Below are 19160 nucleotides of genomic sequence, written 5' to 3'. Positions count from 1 at the left end.
TCAAAGCGGGCTTTCATGTGTCTTTCACTGAGGAGAGTCTTCCGTCTGGCCACTCTGCCATAAAGCCCAGATCGGTGGAGTGTTACAGTGATGGTTGTCCTGGAAGTTTCTCCCATCTCCACACAGGATCTCTGGAGCTCAGCCAGAGTTTTCGTTTGCAGAAATCTGCCGATTTTTTTGTGATTTTGTCCCCTGGGATATTGGCTTTTGTTGCATCATCATGTGAATTTTCAGCTTTCTCACCCACCTAGAATGTACTACACATTTACGTAAGTGAATGAGTGAATGAGTCAGAGGTTAGAAGAGAATATATATATAATAAATAAATAAATAAATAAATATATATATATATATATATATATATATATATATATATATATATATATATATATATATATATATATATATATATATATATATATATATATAGATGCATATATGAAGAAGAACTCTGCCCAGGATGTGCAAGCCAGTATATCCAATGCTGGTCCCAGGCCTGGATTAAAGGAAGAGCGTTGGCGTCAGGGAAGACATCTGGCTGTAAAACTCAAATGCTGAAACTGATGGAATGTGGATCCTGAGGAATGTGGAGCATGCCAGGGTGTACCCCATATGCGATGAATAGACACATCGTCTGGTTTCTGTGAGAAATTGGCAAGGGTTACCGTTTCAAGAGTGGATGCGGTTAAATGAGCGAGTATGTGGGATAGAGAGATATATATATATATCTTATATATAGAGAGATAGAGATAGAGTGTGATAGAGCAAAAAGGTGCAGGTGGCCACATTGAATGTGGGAAATATGTCTTGGAGAGGCAGAGAGATAGCTGATGTGATGGAGAGGAGGAGTCTACAGATTCTGCATGGGCAGGTAACAATGTGGAGGGTAAACCAGTCGAGATAAATTGGGAACAGTTTCGAATTGAGATACAGTGGTGAAGATGGGAGCAGAAATGGTGTTAGCATGACATATTTATTTATCCAAACTGTCGTGGCCAAAAATATTGGTGCTCTTGCACTTTTTTTCCAATAATGCACCGTTTCTTCCAGAAAATTGTTGAAATGAAAAAATATTTTGGTATCCACATATGTATTTCTTTTGTTTGCAGTGGAACAAAAAAAAGAGCTGCCAAAATCACTAAATCTTAGCTTATTCCACACAGAAATCCTAAAATGGCCCGGACAATATTATTGGCTCCGATTAGAAGTTGTTAGAAATAATTAGATTTCAAGCAGGTGATTCTCCTTTACGTTGGAATTGAACTTACCTGTGGTGAGGTGCAGGTGCCTGCAATATAAAAATCACTCATTCAACCAGTTTGAATCGACAAAAGGAGTCATTCTGCTGTTTTGTGTTACTGTGTGTACCGCGATGAGCATGGTGTACGTTACTGTGTTTACCGCAAAAAGAAAGAAAACCAGAAAATTGTCTGAGGAGGTCAGACACAAGATTGTAGCCAGGCATTGGACAATCTCAAGGCTACAAGTCCATCTCCAGAGACCTTGATGTTCCTGTGTCCACCGTACGCAATGTTATCAGGACGTTTAAGGCCCATGGCACTGTAGCCAACCTCCCTGTAGACCGTGGGCCGTCGGTCAGAATTCTTAACTTTCGTGACCCACATCGAGTAACTAATCAATGTTGAAATATTATTGTCCAAAAACATGTTTAAAAGCATACCATATAACTCGGCAATCTCGGCAACCACCATTATTTTAAAAAGTGGAAAAAAACCTCAATAATTTCGACAAGGACCTCGCTAAAATTATCCAGTCATAGTTGTCCTTTCATAAACGCATCGGACTATCCCATAAGCAACAGCCAATCAGATAACACGTTTCAAAGAAGCGACTCTAGCAAACATGGCGACGCTCATGTCGTCTTCGGATGCTGATGCCAGTGGTGCATCTGCCGATGATTCAGAAGGGACATCATCTGGATTTTGCTGTATGCACGTCATTGCAACGCACAGCAGGGTTATTCCTCTTGCCGAGAAATCCTTCAAAAAATTCAAAGAATGTGCTAATCTCTGGAAGGAAATCGAAAACACGCCCGAAAGTAAAGTAGCACACAACGCAGACCGCTATGGCTGGGACTGTGTATCAGCGGCAGAGGCACCGGCAAAACAGCCGCAGCAGGTCGACGATGATGATGAAAGAAGTGGGAGGTAAGTACCTAGATCTTGACTAACTTTTTGTTAGATCTAACTTTAATTCTAGTAATAGGGTAGTCTAGATATAAGTTCAGACTCTAACTTAAGTCTAGAATTTAGAAAGCTTTCCGTGGCTCGGACTGTTGAAATTTGAAAACCTCCGTGATCAGGTGATTCGGACAGACGGGAAATCAGACAGACGGGAAATTTCACCTCTACACTGTTCTTGAGATGAATAAATTTTATATTTTCTACATACTTCCTCACCTTTAGGACGATGCTCATAGTAATAGATATTTAAAAAAATTAATTTACCTGTATTTTTTCTAACCTCAGGAGAAAACGAGGCACTCCAGGATATCATGCTGAATGCTACCGCCATTTTTGCAATATTACTGAGATCAACCGGGCCATTCGGAGGAATAAAAGGCAAAAAGGTAAAATATACCAACTTTACTTTTGTTTTCTCATCTACAAAAAAAAAAAAAAAATTTTGCAATTGTGTTTTTAGTGGAAAACCAAGAACCAAATCCTATTGAAAATAGTTATACTCACGTAAAAGGGTAATTATGAGTTGATATTGTAATTTCCAAAATCAAGTTTATTGCCTTTCATTGATCGACCTATCTTGGCTTAGTAATTTTGTAACCAAAAATCATTTACCTAAATTTGCTTAATTTTTTGATAGATATTTCTAATTTATAATTCAATAGGTTATATCAATTGTAATTGATTATTTCACAAATTAGTACAGAAAAAAAAAATCACATCTTGCAAATCATATATTGGTATGTATGTACATATTCGTAATGATGAATTTAATTTTGTGTAATTTTCAGAGGCTGCAACGAGCACATCAAGACTGGCTGTTATTCCAGAAGTTGAAGACTCGCTAGATGAAGAACCTCCCAAGAGATGTCTTCGCTCCTCAATTGATAAAGCGACACCATCTGTTGCAGGACGTGAGCATGTGTTGCCAGTACGATGTGTCATCTGCAGAACCAACCGGTATGTGAAGGACTCGGGAACAGGGAAGAGAAAGGTTGAGAAATTAATGAATTGTGAAACCATGAGTGGGGGACAATTATTAAATGCTGCAATGATGAAACAAGATCAAAGGTTGCTCTTAGATATTAGGGATAAAGACCTTGTCGCAATGGAAGCAAAGTACCACAAGTCATGTTACCTAAGGTATACTAAAGTAGTTCATAAATCTCAGACAAAAGTAGAGAGTTCACAGCAATTGTATGAGAAATCATACCAGAGTTTTTGTAGTAAAGTGGTTGAAAAGAGATTCTGCGACTTACTAAGTTAAACAGATTATTCATTAAAGAGGTGCAACATGTGGAAAGCATTGATGCCTCTTCATTCAAATCTGGTCGTCTGAAGACAAGGCTTAGGAGATCATATCCTGTTCTCTGCTTTTGCAAGCCATCACGTCAAAGTGAGAGTGACATAGTATTTGTTGAAACACTTGATGTTGAGGAGGTGGTTAGCCCTCCTTGCAACCTTGAAGAGACCATGATGTATGCCTTGAGACCATGTTAGCCTTGAGATGCAACCATGAAGAAGCGGACACTCGCTTGTTGCTTCATGCCCAGTATGCAGCCACAAATTATCCTGGTACTTCATCAGAAAGTGCCTCTAATCCAGTTGTGATGAAGAGCCCGGATACTGATGTCTTTATCATAGGAGTAGCGAGAGCAAAAGAGATAGGAAGTGAGTTGTTATTCCATACAGGAAGGGGCAACAACAGGAGGACTCTGAACTTGTCTGCCATAAATACCTACCTCGGGGAAGATGTTTGCAATGCACTTATTTCATTCCATTGTTTCACTGGATGTGACTCTGTTAGCAGTTTCCATGGCAAGCCCAAAGCAAAAGCATACAAGTTAATGGCAGAGAGTGCACAGTTCAAGGCCACATTCCAACAGTTAGGGAGATCATTCACAGTGAGCGAGGATGTTTTTTCTGGACTTGAGAGATTTGTTTGCCAGTTGTATGGACAAGAATGCGACGGTGTTAATAAAGCACGGCACAACATGTTCCTCATGCTGATTAAGTCAGAAGCTCGTCTTCCACCAACACAGGACTCACTGAGACAGCACATAAAGAGAGCAAATTACCAGGCTGCAGTACATCATCTCTGTCTGGAGCAGACCCCAGACATTCCAAGCCCACATGGACATGGATGGAAAGTGGAAGATGGAGGTCTAGATGTTGTCTGGGGTGAACAACCCCCTGCTCCAAGCAGTTTGCTTGAACTGACGTACTGCACTTGCAAAAAGATAAACTGCCAGATGCCAACTGGTAAAAACAAGGGAAGATGTTCTTGCCGGCAGCATAATGTACCATGTACTAATCTGTGCAAGTGCACTGATTGCCAAAATCCAGTGGCTGGAGAATCTTTAGATGAAGACTCCGACACAGAAGATGAAGATGTGTAGTGTTCACAACTTCACACTGTTAACCTGCTGCTGTAGCTTCATTCCATTTAGCTACTCTGTTGTGACACAGATATACGTGTAAGTTCTGGATGAGAGGGTAGCAGAGAAGCCTGTTATTTGGCCCCCAGATTGGACTCAGACATTGTGAATATTATAATAGGGCTGTATTTCCATGAGTCAACAGTCTGATTATTATCTTTTGGGTTACATTAGGCCAATAGCTATGAATAATTTGAAAACTGTTTATTTTTTTTAAAATGTTGTTTTGCTACAGCCCTAAAGTGTGCCAACATAATCTAATATGACATAATCTAATCATAATATGACAGAGAGATGAGAGAGTGGGGTGGGATGAATTGGGCTCATTTGCAAAGATATATTTCGTTGAAGTGCCAATAATACTTTGAAAATAAAAGATGTATGTGTATGTAAATGTGTGTGTGCGTGTGTGTGTGTGTGTGTAAAATAGGGCACATTAATTTTGCAAGGAAAAGTTTCTTAGAAGTGCCAATGATTCCTTTGAAAACATTTCCAAAGAAATATATTGGTGAGTGCATGTGTGTATCTGGTTTTGTGTGTGTGTGTGTGTGTGCGTGTGTTTGTATGTGTGTGTGTGTGTATGTGTAGCTCATTGATTTTTTTTTACCGTTCTCTGTCATGTAAGTGTTGCTGTGTTTCAATTTGTCTATTTTCCATAGGTTTGTACATAACTTTTAATTTCTTGACAAAAGAGGGTGCTGTGCATCTGGATGATTAATACTAATTAAGAATACTAATTAGTGTGCAACTTTTGGACTTGCCGAGTGGTGAATTCTTGTTCAATGATTTTTTATCTCCCATCAGACAAAAATTCACGTGGTTACCAGATGTGGGTCACGAAAATGATAAACTAGAAATATTTCCACTGCTTGGCCCATGGTCTACTGGACGTGGCCGCAAGAGAAAAATTGATCGAAGATTGCAGTGAAGGATTGTTCAAATGGTTGAGAAAGCACCTCGATCAACTGCCAAACAGATTCAAGCTGACCTTCAGACACGAGGTATAACACTTTCAACACGCACCATCCGTCACCAACTCAATGAAAGTGGGTTCTTTGGTAGGAGCCCCAGGAGGACCCCAATGCTGAGAAAGCCCGACTGCAGTTTTCCAAAACACACCTGAACAAGCCAAAATCCTTCTGGGAGAATGTCCTGTTAACAGGAGAGGCCAAATTAGAGCTTTTTGGGAAGGCACATCATCTCTATGTTCACAGAAAACAAAACGAAGCCTTCAAAGAAAAGAACACCTTCCCTACAGTCAAACAAGGAGGAGGTTAAGTGATGTTTTGGGGTTGCTTTGCTGCCTCTAACACTGGATGCCTTGAATGTGTGCATGGCATCATGAAATCAGGAGATTACCAAGGCAATTTGGAGCGCAATGTTCAACCCAGTGTCAAAAAAAGCTGGGTCTCTGTCGAAGGTCATGGGTCTTGCAGCAGGACAATGACCCCAAACACACTTCAAAAAGCACCCATGAATGGTTCCAGCCAAAACGCTGGACTGTTCTGAAGTTGCCAGCAATGAGTCCAGGTCTAAATCCCATTGAACACCTGTGGGGATATCTGAAAACAGCAGTTGGGAGAAGACACCCATCAAAGCTGGGAGAACTGGAGCAGTTTGCACAAGAAGAGTGGGCCAAACTACCAGTAGAGCGGTGTAGGAAGCTCATTCATGGTTAAAGGAAGCGCTTGACTGCAGTTATTTTGTCCAAAGGCCGTGCTACCAAATATTAAGTCTTGGGTGTCAATAATTTTGTCAAAACCATTTATTTTTATTATCTGATTTAAAAGGATATATTATGTTCTGAATCAAAAACAAAGGTTCTGTAATATTACCAGTGAAATAAAGCATTGTGGAGACCAAAAACTTGTTAATTTCAACTTATTTTTAGAGAAAATTGTGCGTTATTTGAAAAAAGTGCAAGGGTGCCAATATTTTTGGCCACGACTGTATACAGTCACGTGAAAAAGTAAGTACACCCCATGTAAAGTTTTGACTTTTTCAGCATATTTCAACATACAGCTATTTGATCTTCATTTCAACAATATTGATAGATAAACGTGATATAATATAACAAATATCATGAAACATTTACATTTTGTAGTCCATTGTATAATTTAAATAAACATCAATGCAAATTTCGCATGTGGAAAAAGTAAGTACACCCCTACATTTATCACTACTTCAAATACCTAAAATTAGAATCAGGTGCACCAGCTCAGGTGCAAATGATGAGAACATCGTTAGAGAGGATCTTGGAGGAACCTGTCTTATTTAAACCTCAGACATTTAGTTAGGTTTGCTCTTTGTTGTTGAAGTGTGCGGCTCACCATGCCTAGATCAAAAGAGCTCTCTGAGGCTTTCAGAAAGAAGGTTATAGATGCCGACGAGTCTGGGAAGGGATTTAAAAAGATCTCCAAACAATTTGAAATCAATCATTCGACTGTCTGGAAGATCATCTACAAGTGGAGAAGATTCCAAACAACTGCCAATTTGTTCAGGCCAGGCCACCCCAGCAAGTTCAGCCTGAGAGCAGACCGCAAGATGCTGAAAGAAGTCTCTAAAAACCCCAGAATGACATCACGGGACCTACAGGTAGCTCTTGCCACTGTTGGTGTCAAAGTGCATGCCTCTACCATTTGAAAGAGGCTGCACAAATTTGATCTACATGGGAGGTGTGCCAGGAGGAAACCTTTGCTGTCCAGAAAGAACATCAGGGCAAGACTAAAGTTTGCCAATGAAGACCTAGGCAAAGAGCAGCACTTCTGGAACAATGTGCTCTGGACAGATGAGTCGAAGGTAGAGCTATTTGGCCACAGTACCAGAAGACATGTTTGGCGAAAACCAAAGACAGCATTTGACCACAAGAACCTGATACCAACTGTAAACATGGTGTTGGAAATATTATGGTTTGGGGCAGCTTTGCTGCATCAGGGCCTGGGCAGCTCACCATCATAGAATCCACTATGAATTCTTCATTGTACCAGAGGGTGCTTGAGGATAATGTGAGGCCATCCGTCGGAAAGTTGAAGCTCAACCGAAGGTGGACCTTGTAACATGACAATGACCCTAAACATACCAGTAAATCCACCAAGGAATGGCTGAAAATAAAGAAATGGAGGGTTCTGGAATGGCCAAGTCAAAGCCCGGATCTAAATCAAATCGAGATGTTGTGGGGGGATTTGAAACGAGCTGTGCATGCAAGAAACCCCTCAAACATCGCACAACTGAAAGAATTCTGCATGGAGGAGTCGGCAAAAATTTCTCCCAGTCGATGTCAGAGACTGGTAGACAGTTATAAGAAACGCCTACTTGAGGTTGTTTCTGCCAAAGGGGGCAATACCACCTATTAGAGCCAGGGGTGTACTTACTTTTTCCACATGCGAAATTTGCATTTATGTTTATTTAAATTATACAATGGACTACAAAATGTAAATGTTTCATGATATTTGTTATATTATATCACCTTTATCTATCAATATTGTTGAAATGAAGATCAAATAGCTGTATGTTGAAATATGTTGAAAAAGTCAAAACTTTACATGGGATGTACTTACCTTTTCACATGACTGTGTATGTATGTATGTGTATGTATGTATGTATGTATATATATATGTATATATATACATATACATATACATATACATATATATATATATATATATATATATATATATATAAATAAATATATATATATATATATATATATATATATATATATATTGTTACGGACACGGCTTAAGATGTTGCTTGACCGAGCGGAATGGCCGCCGTGTTCGCACAGTTTACCCGATTACCCCCAACTCACCCGATTCCACTCGAACGTTGGCCAAATCGCGCTACGCTAAATCAATGATGGAAAGGACACAACGACTGGGATAAATGAAACGACGCAAGGGGTACAGTTCTCAAGACCTCCGGAGGAGGATATAATTAGTGGTGGAGAAAAGGGGTAGATTACAAGGTAATGAGGTAAAGACACAGAAGAGATGGGCACTTAGTTACAGTCTTATCTTATCCCCGACAGACCACAGACAAACGGAACAAGACTGACTTACACAGGGATTGATGGCAGGGAAGGACAGGCAGTCGATAGCACAAGGTGCACCTTGGCTCAGGGACAGGATAAAGCATGGTCCAGTCCAGAGTTGCGGGGAGGTGTCACAGCGCTCGGAGGTGGCGTCCTTCTCTCTCCAAGCTCAGCGCGCATCTGACGTCACCTCCCTCTTCCTGCGCATGCTCAGCGGGGAGTCACACGCCCTCGGCTCGTTGGCTCCGCCCCAGATGGGACCGGTCCACCGCTTCTATTGGGTGCGGGGGTTACCGGGCTCCGCCCTTGACGAGGAGCTGACAGCGAGCCCCTACTTGGTAACCCCGTCGAGCACATGCTCGATGGCGGCTCGTTGGAAAGGCCTGGTGCACTCCCAACACCCCCTACCAACCAAGCCGGAGTGAGGCCGCGCACTCCCCGCGCCGCCGCCGTTGTTGTTGTTGTTGTTGTTGTTGCTGAACCGTGAGGAAGAGCTGCGGGGAGGTATTGGGAGGTCCTAAACTTCCTAACGGTGCCATACAATCACATTCTGGTGCAACGAAGAGTCAGAATTAATGGAAACGAGTCCTTAACTGACATAGATTAAGAATAACTAGCAAGATGTCCTATAGTTGTCTACGTGAGATGCGGTGGACCTGGATGCGACATTTAATGGGGGAAATAGGGGGAGGTCGGGTCTACAGAGTGTTGTTTACAGAAAATGGGACTAGGGAATGGGGGATTGGGGATAGTTGGGAAGTATGGAGGAAATAGGGGAATATTTACAAGCGGATATGGATGGATGCCAATCCCATATCCGCAACATTGCACCCTTCTCTACCTCGGGGCGTCCCGACCCGATAAATTTTTACCTACGTTAGTGTGGCACTCAGATGTAGTTCCCTCTACTATTAACTCAACCCTGAGTGCGACAGTTTTACAGATGTTCACAAATGAGTAAATATGTCCCCCTGCGACGTTGCACCCTTCTCCTAACAGAAACACACCCACAGGATAACCGAATCGCGGAAAGCATCCTCAAACTAAACATACAGCCGGTAGGGAGCATCATTTACACAAGACTACACTGATATTTACACTACGATCCAGGACCTGTTCTTTGAGGAACACATGCAGATGTTATGCATAGAGAGAGAGCACGCATGCCAGCATCGATACACCAACCCACGAGTGCCCTGTGGCCCTACGGCCTTTAATACTGTGCAGAGCACCCCATCCAAGCACCAAAAGCACCACCCCATACACACAGTCAGCACCATCCGGTGCACCAATAAAGTGTTCAGTAACAATGCACAATTAAGTGTCCATGGTCACCGGTGGTGTCGCAGCCGGCCGATGTTCTGCCGCTGGTCTTGCCTTCTTGGAGTGCACTTGGCCTTCTGGCTTCTTTAGGAATAAAGAAAGGCGCCAACCGCGTCCATTTCTAAATTGTGGCCGTCAGGGGGCCAACTAAAAGTGGTTCACCTGTATGGCATAGGTGCCACGTTGACCCAGAGGTCCATCAACGGGTGGTGCTTGCCCGCAAAAGAACTGCGGTCCATGGTGGGCGGCCACAAAAATTGCGGTCCATATGGTGTATCGATCCAGGCAGCAAGCAGCGGAAGTACAGGCCCACAACTGCGGAGCCAGCACCTCTCTCTCCTCTCTCTCTGCCCCAAAGCCAGATCCTCGGAGGTGGGAGACAAAAGAAGACAAGTGAGTAAGGTGGTAAGGGCGCAAAAGTGCACGCAATGCAAGGTAATGCACACTGGGGGCACATGGGAACCAGGTGAGACAGGTACGTTCCTACCATACGCCCCCCCCCCCCACCAGGTAACCTACATTGCCCCTCCCTTACCCCTTACTGTATCCACAAAACACAACACTACCCATAAACATCTACTTTACACATCAACAAACGTCCCTACTGTCTTCCCCGTTCCTCCCATAAACCAAATTCGTCTTCTCTCCCTCCTAACCAATCAAATTTGCCATTTCCAACTCTCATCAAAATTTGCCATCTCCAACTCAACATCAAAATTTGCCATCACCAATTCATCATCAGTCCCTCCTAAGGAGGGAGAGATGGAATCACCCCAATGTCTCATCCACGTCGTAATGCGTCTCACAAATCCACACAGCAATTCTCATTTCCTGCAACACAAAACAAAGAAAACACAGGTGTGGAGTCATCATCATCACCTCAGGTAAGTGGCTGCGTATGGTGCGACAGGTTCATCAATCCTAACTATCTCCTAAATGACTTTAACAACTTTACATTACCCGGGGTCTTTCCCTGCCAATCCATTGGCCAACTTACACTATGGGTTCTAAAAACCAATTCCCATTGACCAAACTGTGGTGCTTCTCAAGTTGGGGTCTCACTCCCCCGATTCATCACTCGGTGCCCCCGCACAATTTCGGTGGCTGGGTCGTGTGACGCTCCCAGTTGGTCCGCCCACCTGCACACCTCCACCACTGTTGTTGCCTACCGAGCTCACCTGCTCCTCACCCTAACCTAACTAACTGGGGAAGGCCCTCTCGCACTCTCACCCCCTCAGTGCCCTCTCTGGCACGGGCTGCCCGATACACACCCGGGATCCTCAGGCACCCACTGACACTAACGGCTCCCAGAGCCCACCTGCGGCCTCACCTGGCCGACATCTAACAGTGGCGGAGTGCCCAACCATTCACACTCATACTAACAGGCCACACGACCAGCCAATTTCACCACACCAATGCACCCATCCACAATACCATTCTGCAACCGCACCACAAATGCCAATATCCAACCACAATTTACCTATACCTTCTAACTATTCTTTAAACTACCCTCCCCGGGTACTCGTGAAAAGGGGTCCACTCTTCCCCCATCCACACCTTCGCACCATGCACACCACTCCGTACCACTTACTCCAACTCTCTCCACACCACTCATTCCAATACTCCATGTATTCCACACACCTGTACTTGCACACCTGTGCTCTCATACTTGGTGCCGCCTGCACCCTTCTCTCCCCCAAGCGCATTCGCGCTGATCCACAACACTCACTACTCATACACTGCTCCACACACCTGTCCAGTTCTCACACAGCATCATCTCATCTAACTACTTCCCTCTAAAACTTGCGCTTCCCAGTCGTCCCTTTAAACTATTGCGCTCCCTCGTCATTATCAAACACTAAGCTACTACGTCCCCACTACAGGTATCAGTCACTATCTAAACCTTAACGTTACCTAATGTCATCTTCTAGGGCCCTACACACAATATCCTAACCCACCCGGGCTAGTTTTCACTGCCATACACCCCATATACTATTGCGCATTTGCCCCCTGTTTGTGAGGGATGACAGAGTTGCCATCCCACCACATCGGGCACCTCCCACTACCAATTTTGCACATCAAATTTCAACAAATCAAAAATTTGCCAATCACTACCCATCATCTGCCAATCATTACTGCCAATCCTTTGCCAATCATCAAATTTTGTTTTTTTTCTAATTTTGGGGCCAAAACACTATCCTCGTCATTACAGTCTACTTACTAATGCCTCTCGGTGCGCCAATTCACTTCTAAAGCTCGGCTTCGTACAGCCAAGCCATGAATGCGGGTTGTTTTGTGCCAGCGGCTGGATACGTCCCGCATTCGGGGCAGGGACGGGGGCTTACCCGGGCCGAGATCCCACGCACCACCCCGGCGTGGAGCCATCCAATGTCCCGATCTCGACCTGCCGGCACGTCTCAACAAAAAGTGGTCGCCATGACGACCCTTCCTATCGGGCTGCCCGCTCCGCCTAGAGGAGCACGGACGCGGCCGTTCAAAGCGAGGCCCAGCGTGGATCGCGTACGGCGGTCCTTTCGAACCCGCCGTGGCTCGGATCCCCGCTGGTTCTCGCGGCACGCGAAGCCCGGCACGCACCGAGGGCCCGATTCGGCTATAAGTCGCTCTAACCGCTAACCCGGTTACCGTCGATGCCTCACCTGCATGCTTACACCCCGCAGCCCGTTCCTTGCTCACACATCCAGCCGTCTCCCTGCTCTTGGTCATTGCACCTTCTCTTACACACCCCGGTACACTCATTCCACTCACAGACTTGGTCACACACCTGACCACCGAACACTTTGGCACACATTCGTTGGTCGCACACCTCACCAACACACCTCTTCGCGCCCCTTCCTCGGTCACCTCCTCTGTGACAATCACAGGTGTGCTTTCACTCGCACACCCAACCACATGCCTCACGACCAACTCAAGTGTGCATTCCCCCACACGCTCTACCATTCCAGGTGTGCATCCTTCCATTCCAGGAGTACATCCTCGCTCACCTGTCACAACCAACTCACGCTCCGTGTCACTCTTACTACTCTCACCTCCACTCTTGACAGCGCACTCACCCTTACTCTCGACAGCGCACTCTTTCCTCATGCACCCGTCCGTTACACACCTTTCTCGCGCACACTCTCCCGTTACACCCTCTGTAACACTCACCACAGGTGTACACTCTTCCTTACTTTTGACAGCGCACTCTTTCCCCATGCACCTGTCCGTCACACATCTTTCTCGCGCACACTCTCCCGTTACATCCTCTGTAACACTCACCACAGGCGTGCATTCTCCCTTTACATCCTCCGTAACACTCCTCACTACGCGCTTCCATGTGCTCCCTCGCACACGCGCTACGACCGATTCACTCTCGACAGCACCCTCACTCCTTGGCACGCACTTTTTCCTCACACACCCCAGAGTCGGACTTTCTCGCACACCTCCTTTTTCGCACACCAGACCTGTCGCACACTTCACCAACGGCCTCTCACGAACACCCGGGTCCATCTCGACCCCCAAGCTTACTAAATCACCTGGCGCATCATACGCACGACCATATTGGTCACCACTTACACCGGGTCCTCTTTCTCTTCGCTTCTCCTCCATCACCTGCGAATCCCTCATCCGGTTAATGAGCACATCATCACGATCCGAACACAGACTTTGGACCAATTCTTTTACTTCCTCCTTCATCTCTTTCTTATCCTCTCTCCGTCGCTTCTTAATTTCGCTCACCCCTTCTTCCACTTCTTCTAATTTCTGCTTCACCTCCTTCATCTCCTCGTGCGCCCCCTTAAGTTCTTCCTCTAACTCCACCTTATTTTTTTCTATGTGCTCCCGCACCTCCCGCTCTTTAACCTCCATCACCTCTACCACCTTGTTCATTTTCCTCGTCAGGTCCTCATGTACCGTCTGACACTCTTTTTTAATTACCCCTATGTCCTTTTTCATCTCCTTCTGTGTCGATTTTAAACCCTCTATTACCGCTGTGTTCTTCTTTACCTGGTCCCCCAACTCCTTTTGTCCCACTGTCAGTTGTTCTACTCCCAGCGTCAACTCCTCTATACCACCTTGCAATTTTACAGTCCCCTTTCTCACCTCCTTCTCCATGCGCTCCTTACAGTGCCTCACCTCCTCACGCACTCCTCCGACCTCCTCACTCACACCTCTTCTGATCTCCTCTCCCATCACTTGCATCTCCTGCCCAGATGCCACCCTCATCTGCTCCATTTCCTCCCTGTGAGCATCCAATTTAGTTTCTACCCCCATTCTGACCCCCTCTATCTGCTGCCCCATTTTTTTAACTTCCCTTTCCGCTTGGTCCCTTATGTCCCTCAATTTTCCTTCCATACTGTTTTCTAACCCCTCTAACCCCTTTTGCATCCCTTCCATTTGATTCTCTTGAGCGGCCATTCTGTTTTCTACCCCCGTTAACCCATGTTTCACCCCTTCTATTTGATTCTCTTGAGCGGCCATTCTGTTTTCTACCCCCATTAACCCATTCTTTACCTCTTTTATCCCATTGTCTAACGCCTCACCGGTACCCCTCGCTTCGTCCCTCATTACCCCCAATTGCTCACTCTGAGCATCCATCCGGTTCCCCATTCCTAAAATTTGGTTTCTCATCCCCCTGTTCTCTTCCCTCTCCTCATCCGCCTTGACCATGAAGGCCTGCATCTGCTGCATGAATAGGCCCCAGTTCATTGGTGCTGCGGCCGCTGCTACGGTCACGGGTGCGGCAAAATTTGGTGCCGCTACACCCACGTGCGCGAGGACGCCACTTTGCGTGCCTGAAGCCTCATGCGCGAGGACGCCATTTTGCGAACCTGCCACCCTCACTGCTTCGCTCTCCTCTTGTCCCTCAATTTGGTCCTGGGTCGACCCTGCCTCACTCTCCTCTACCGGAACCCAGCCGTCTTGATCTGCCATAGCGCGACTTTCAAAATTCGGGTTTTTATTTTAAAACAAAACAAATTTCACCGTTAATAATTTCGAGCGCGTGAAGCGCGCTTCGGGTCCAATCTCACCTCCTGACACCAATTGTTACGGACACGGCTTAAGATGTTGCTTGACCGAGCGGAATGGCCGCCGTGTTCGCACAGTTTACCCGATTACCCCCAACTCACCCGATTCCACTCGAACGTTGGCCAAATCGCGCTACGCTAAATCAATGATGGAAAGGACACAACGACTGGGATAAATGAAACGACGCAAGGGGTACAGTTCTCAAGACCTCCGGAGGAGGATATAATTAGTGGTGGAGAAAAGGGGTAGATTACAAGGTAATGAGGTAAAGACACAGAAGAGATGGGCACTTAGTTACAGTCTTATCTTATCCCCGACAGACCACAGACAAACGGAACAAGACTGACTTACACAGGGATTGATGGCAAGGAAGGACAGGCAGTCGATAGCACAAGGGGCACCTTGGCTCAGGGACAGGATAAAGCACGGTCCAGTCCAGAGATGCAGAGAGAGATCCAGAGATCCTGGTCCAGTCCAGGTGTCACAGCGCTCGGAGGTGGCGTCCTTCTCTCTCCAAGCTCAGCGCGCATCTGACGTCACCTCCCTCTTCCTGCGCATGCTCAGCGGGGAGTCACACGCCCTCGGCTCGTTGGCTCCGCCCCAGATGGGACCGGTCCGCCGCTTCTATTGGGTGCGGGGGTTACCGGGCTCCGCCCTTGACGAGGAGCTGACAGCGAGCCCCTACTTGGTAACCCCGTCGAGCACATGCTCAATGGCGGCTCGTTGGAAAGGCCTGGTGCACTCCCAACACCCCCTACCAACCAAGCCGGAGTGAGGCCGCGCACTCCCCGCGCCGCCGCCGTTGTTGTTGTTGTTGTTGTTGTTGTTGTTGTTGTTGCTGAACCGTGAGGAAGAGCTGCGGGGAGGTATTGGGAGGTCCTAAACTTCCTAACGGTGCCATACAATCACATTCTGGTGCAACGAAGAGTCAGAATTAATGGAAACGAGTCCTTAACTGACATAGACTAAGAATAACTAGCAAGATGTCCTATAGTTGTCTACGTGAGATGCGGTGGACCTGGATGCGACATTTAATGGGGGAAATAGGGGGAGGTCGGGTCTACAGAGTGTTGTTTACAGAAAATGGGACTAGGGAATGGGGGATTGGGGATAGTTGGGAAGTATGGAGGAAATAGGGGAATATTTACAAGCGGATATGGATGGATGCCAATCCCATATCCGCAACAATATATATATATATATATATATATATACATATATATATATATACATATATATATATATACATATATATATATATATATATATATATATATATATATATATATATATATATATATATATATATATATATATACATATATATATATATATATATACATATATATATATATATATATATATACATATATATATATATACATATATATATATATATATATATATACATATATATATATATATATACATATATATATATATACATATATATATATATATATATATATACATATATATATATATACATATATACATATATATATATATACATATATATATACATATATATATACATATATATATATATATATATATATATATATATATATATATATATATATATATATACATATATATATATATATATATATATATATATATATATATATATATATATATATATATATATATATGTTGCGTAAAATAAATAAGCTTAGGTCCCATTCATTTTGGTGGGTGGGGCACAAAATGAATGGGACCTAAGCTTATTTATTTTACACAACGCAGGTATCACTATTGGGAAGGGCCTTATTCTACACATATACTATGACATAACTAATGTTCTCAGGTGGCCTACGTGTTGCATGTGGACTAGATATGGGGGCAAAACCTTTAACCTTTATTAATCAATATGTACACTTTCTCAGAACCGCAACAATATATATATATTGTTGCAGATTTGAGAATAAAGATAACTAGTGCGGTTGCCAAATCCAATTTTTTGCCTGAACCTGGAAATTTTATGCAAAGTTTTTTTTTGATTGATTTTGGTAGCCTAGGGTCTACTCTTTCAGAATCTGCCGGGTGCACTCCGTGCACCCTTGAGCGTTTTGAGAAATTCAAGATGGCGTCCAAGAAAAGTCCGGCGGAAGTATGACTGAACCTGGAAATTTTATGCAAAGTTTTTTTTTTGATTGATTTTGGTAGCCTAGGATCTACTCTTTCAGAATCTGCCGGGTGCACTCCGTGCACCCTTGAGCGTTTTGAGAAATTCAAGATGGCAGTGACAGTGTGACAGTGAGTGACCATCTTTCAGAACCTTCAATGCAGTACCTTTGCCAACCCCATAGCAGCATGCTACCGTATCACACCCAGTAAGAGCATGGGCTGGCAGGAGTTCATTCACAAAAGACACATGCTTCTCTACGGCTTTTCCAATGTCAATGACTGTTCGTTCCTTAATTGGTGATTCCATGGTGATACGATTTTTCATGCTTCCAGCGTGATAATAATGAAGCAAGAGAATGAAAACGTCAGTGTCATCGGATATCACAGTTATATCACTCTCTTCATTATTTCGAGCAGACAGCATCACCTGTTGGACAATGATATTGTCCGCTTCCTCATGACTAGTTGAAAGGTCCGCCCTTCTGATCACTACACCACCATGGCTGATCTCAAATGGGGCAGCGTCCTCACCAAACACTATCAACTTGTCGCTTTATCGTTGGAGGTATTGACTTATATAGGGTTGGTTTTCTAAAGCTTATATCAGAATATTAACTTATATCAAATGGGTCTTTTGAGGGGAAAGTGTGATGACGTCACCACGTCACGCGGCACGAATGCGCGCCTGTGTCGTTGGAGATACTGACTTCTACAGGGAGGCCCCATCACCCTCCCCCATCACCCTCCCCCATCACCCTGCCATCGCCCTCTCCCATCACCCTGCCATCACCCTCCCCCATCACCCTCTGCCATCACCCTCCCATCACCCTGCCATCACCCTCCCACCACCCTGCCATCACCCTCCCACCACCCTCCCATCACCCTGCCATCACCCTCCCATCACCCTTTATTGGACCATTTGACTTCTGTAGGGTTGGTTTTCTAAGGTTTATATCAAAATATCAAATAAATATTTTAAGGTGAAAGCGCGATGACGTCACCACGTCACGCGGCACGAATGCGCACCTGTGTCGTTGGAGGTATTGACTTATTTAGGGTTGGTTTTCTAAGGCTGTAGGCCGCACCTCATTTTGTCAAATAAAGTGGTATTCGGGTGGTTCCGGTATTTGGGACCGCAGGGACGGAAAGTGCAGGTACGGGGTGCTTGGCACTCCCCAGCCGGCCCGCTCTGAAGGTTCGGATCGGGACACCGGGATTCATTCCGGTCGCCCGGTCGGCCCGGAGGTGGGGGTGCGGGGCCTGTCACGGAACGTCAAAAGAAACTCCTCCCTCCCATCCCATCACCCTCCCATCACCCTCCCATCACCCTCCCCCATCACCCTGCCATCACCCTCCCATCACCCTGCCATCACCCTCCCATCACCCTGCCATCACCCTCCCATCACCCTGCCCCATCACCCTCCCCCATCACCCTGCCATCACCCTCCCATCACCCTCCCATCACCCTCCCATCACCCTGCCATCACCCTGCCATCACCCTGCCATCACCCTCCCATCACCCTGCCATCACCCTCCCATCACCCTGCCCCATCACCCTCCCCCATCACCCTCCCCCATCACCCTGCCATCACCCTCCCATCACCCTGCCATCACCCTCCCATCACCCTGCCATCACCCTCCCATCACCCTGCCATCACCCCCCCACCACCCTCTCGTTGGAGGTATTGACTTATATAGGGTTGGTTCTCTAAGGCTGTAGGCCGCACCTCATTTTGTCGAATAAAGTGGTATGCGGGTGGTTCCGGTATTTGGGACCGCAGGGACGGAAAGTGCAGCCGGCCCGCTCTGAAGGTTCGGATCGGGACACCGGGATTCATTCCGGTCGCCCGGTCGGCCCTGAGGTGGGGGTGCGGGGCCTGTCACGGAACGTCAAAACAAACGGCCTGCCGGGGCCGCCCAAAAGTCGGGCGTGAGGGGCGCGTCCACTAATGGAACGCCTCTCGCTTCCCAGATCGAGGGCCACGTGGTCAGGAGAACCTCGTCCCTTCTGGT

At 45.6% G+C, this 19160-nt stretch overlaps 1 long non-coding RNA gene across 1 annotated transcript; it reads left to right on the top strand.

The window, feature by feature from the left end:
- Positions 1-2139: 2139 nt before the first annotated feature.
- On the top strand, positions 2140-3264 carry LOC144891327 (uncharacterized). Its single transcript, XR_013622853.1, has 3 exons — positions 2140-2168; positions 2490-2590; positions 2993-3264. It is a non-coding gene; the product is annotated as an uncharacterized LOC144891327 (long non-coding RNA).
- The last annotated feature ends 15896 nt before the right edge of the window (positions 3265-19160 follow it).

Source organism: Myxine glutinosa, chromosome 1, assembly GCF_964187855.1.
Source record: "Myxine glutinosa chromosome 1, kmMyxGlut1.1, whole genome shotgun sequence".
Taxonomy (NCBI): domain Eukaryota; kingdom Metazoa; phylum Chordata; class Myxini; order Myxiniformes; family Myxinidae; genus Myxine; species Myxine glutinosa.
This window is presented reverse-complemented; position numbering and strand designations above follow the sequence as displayed.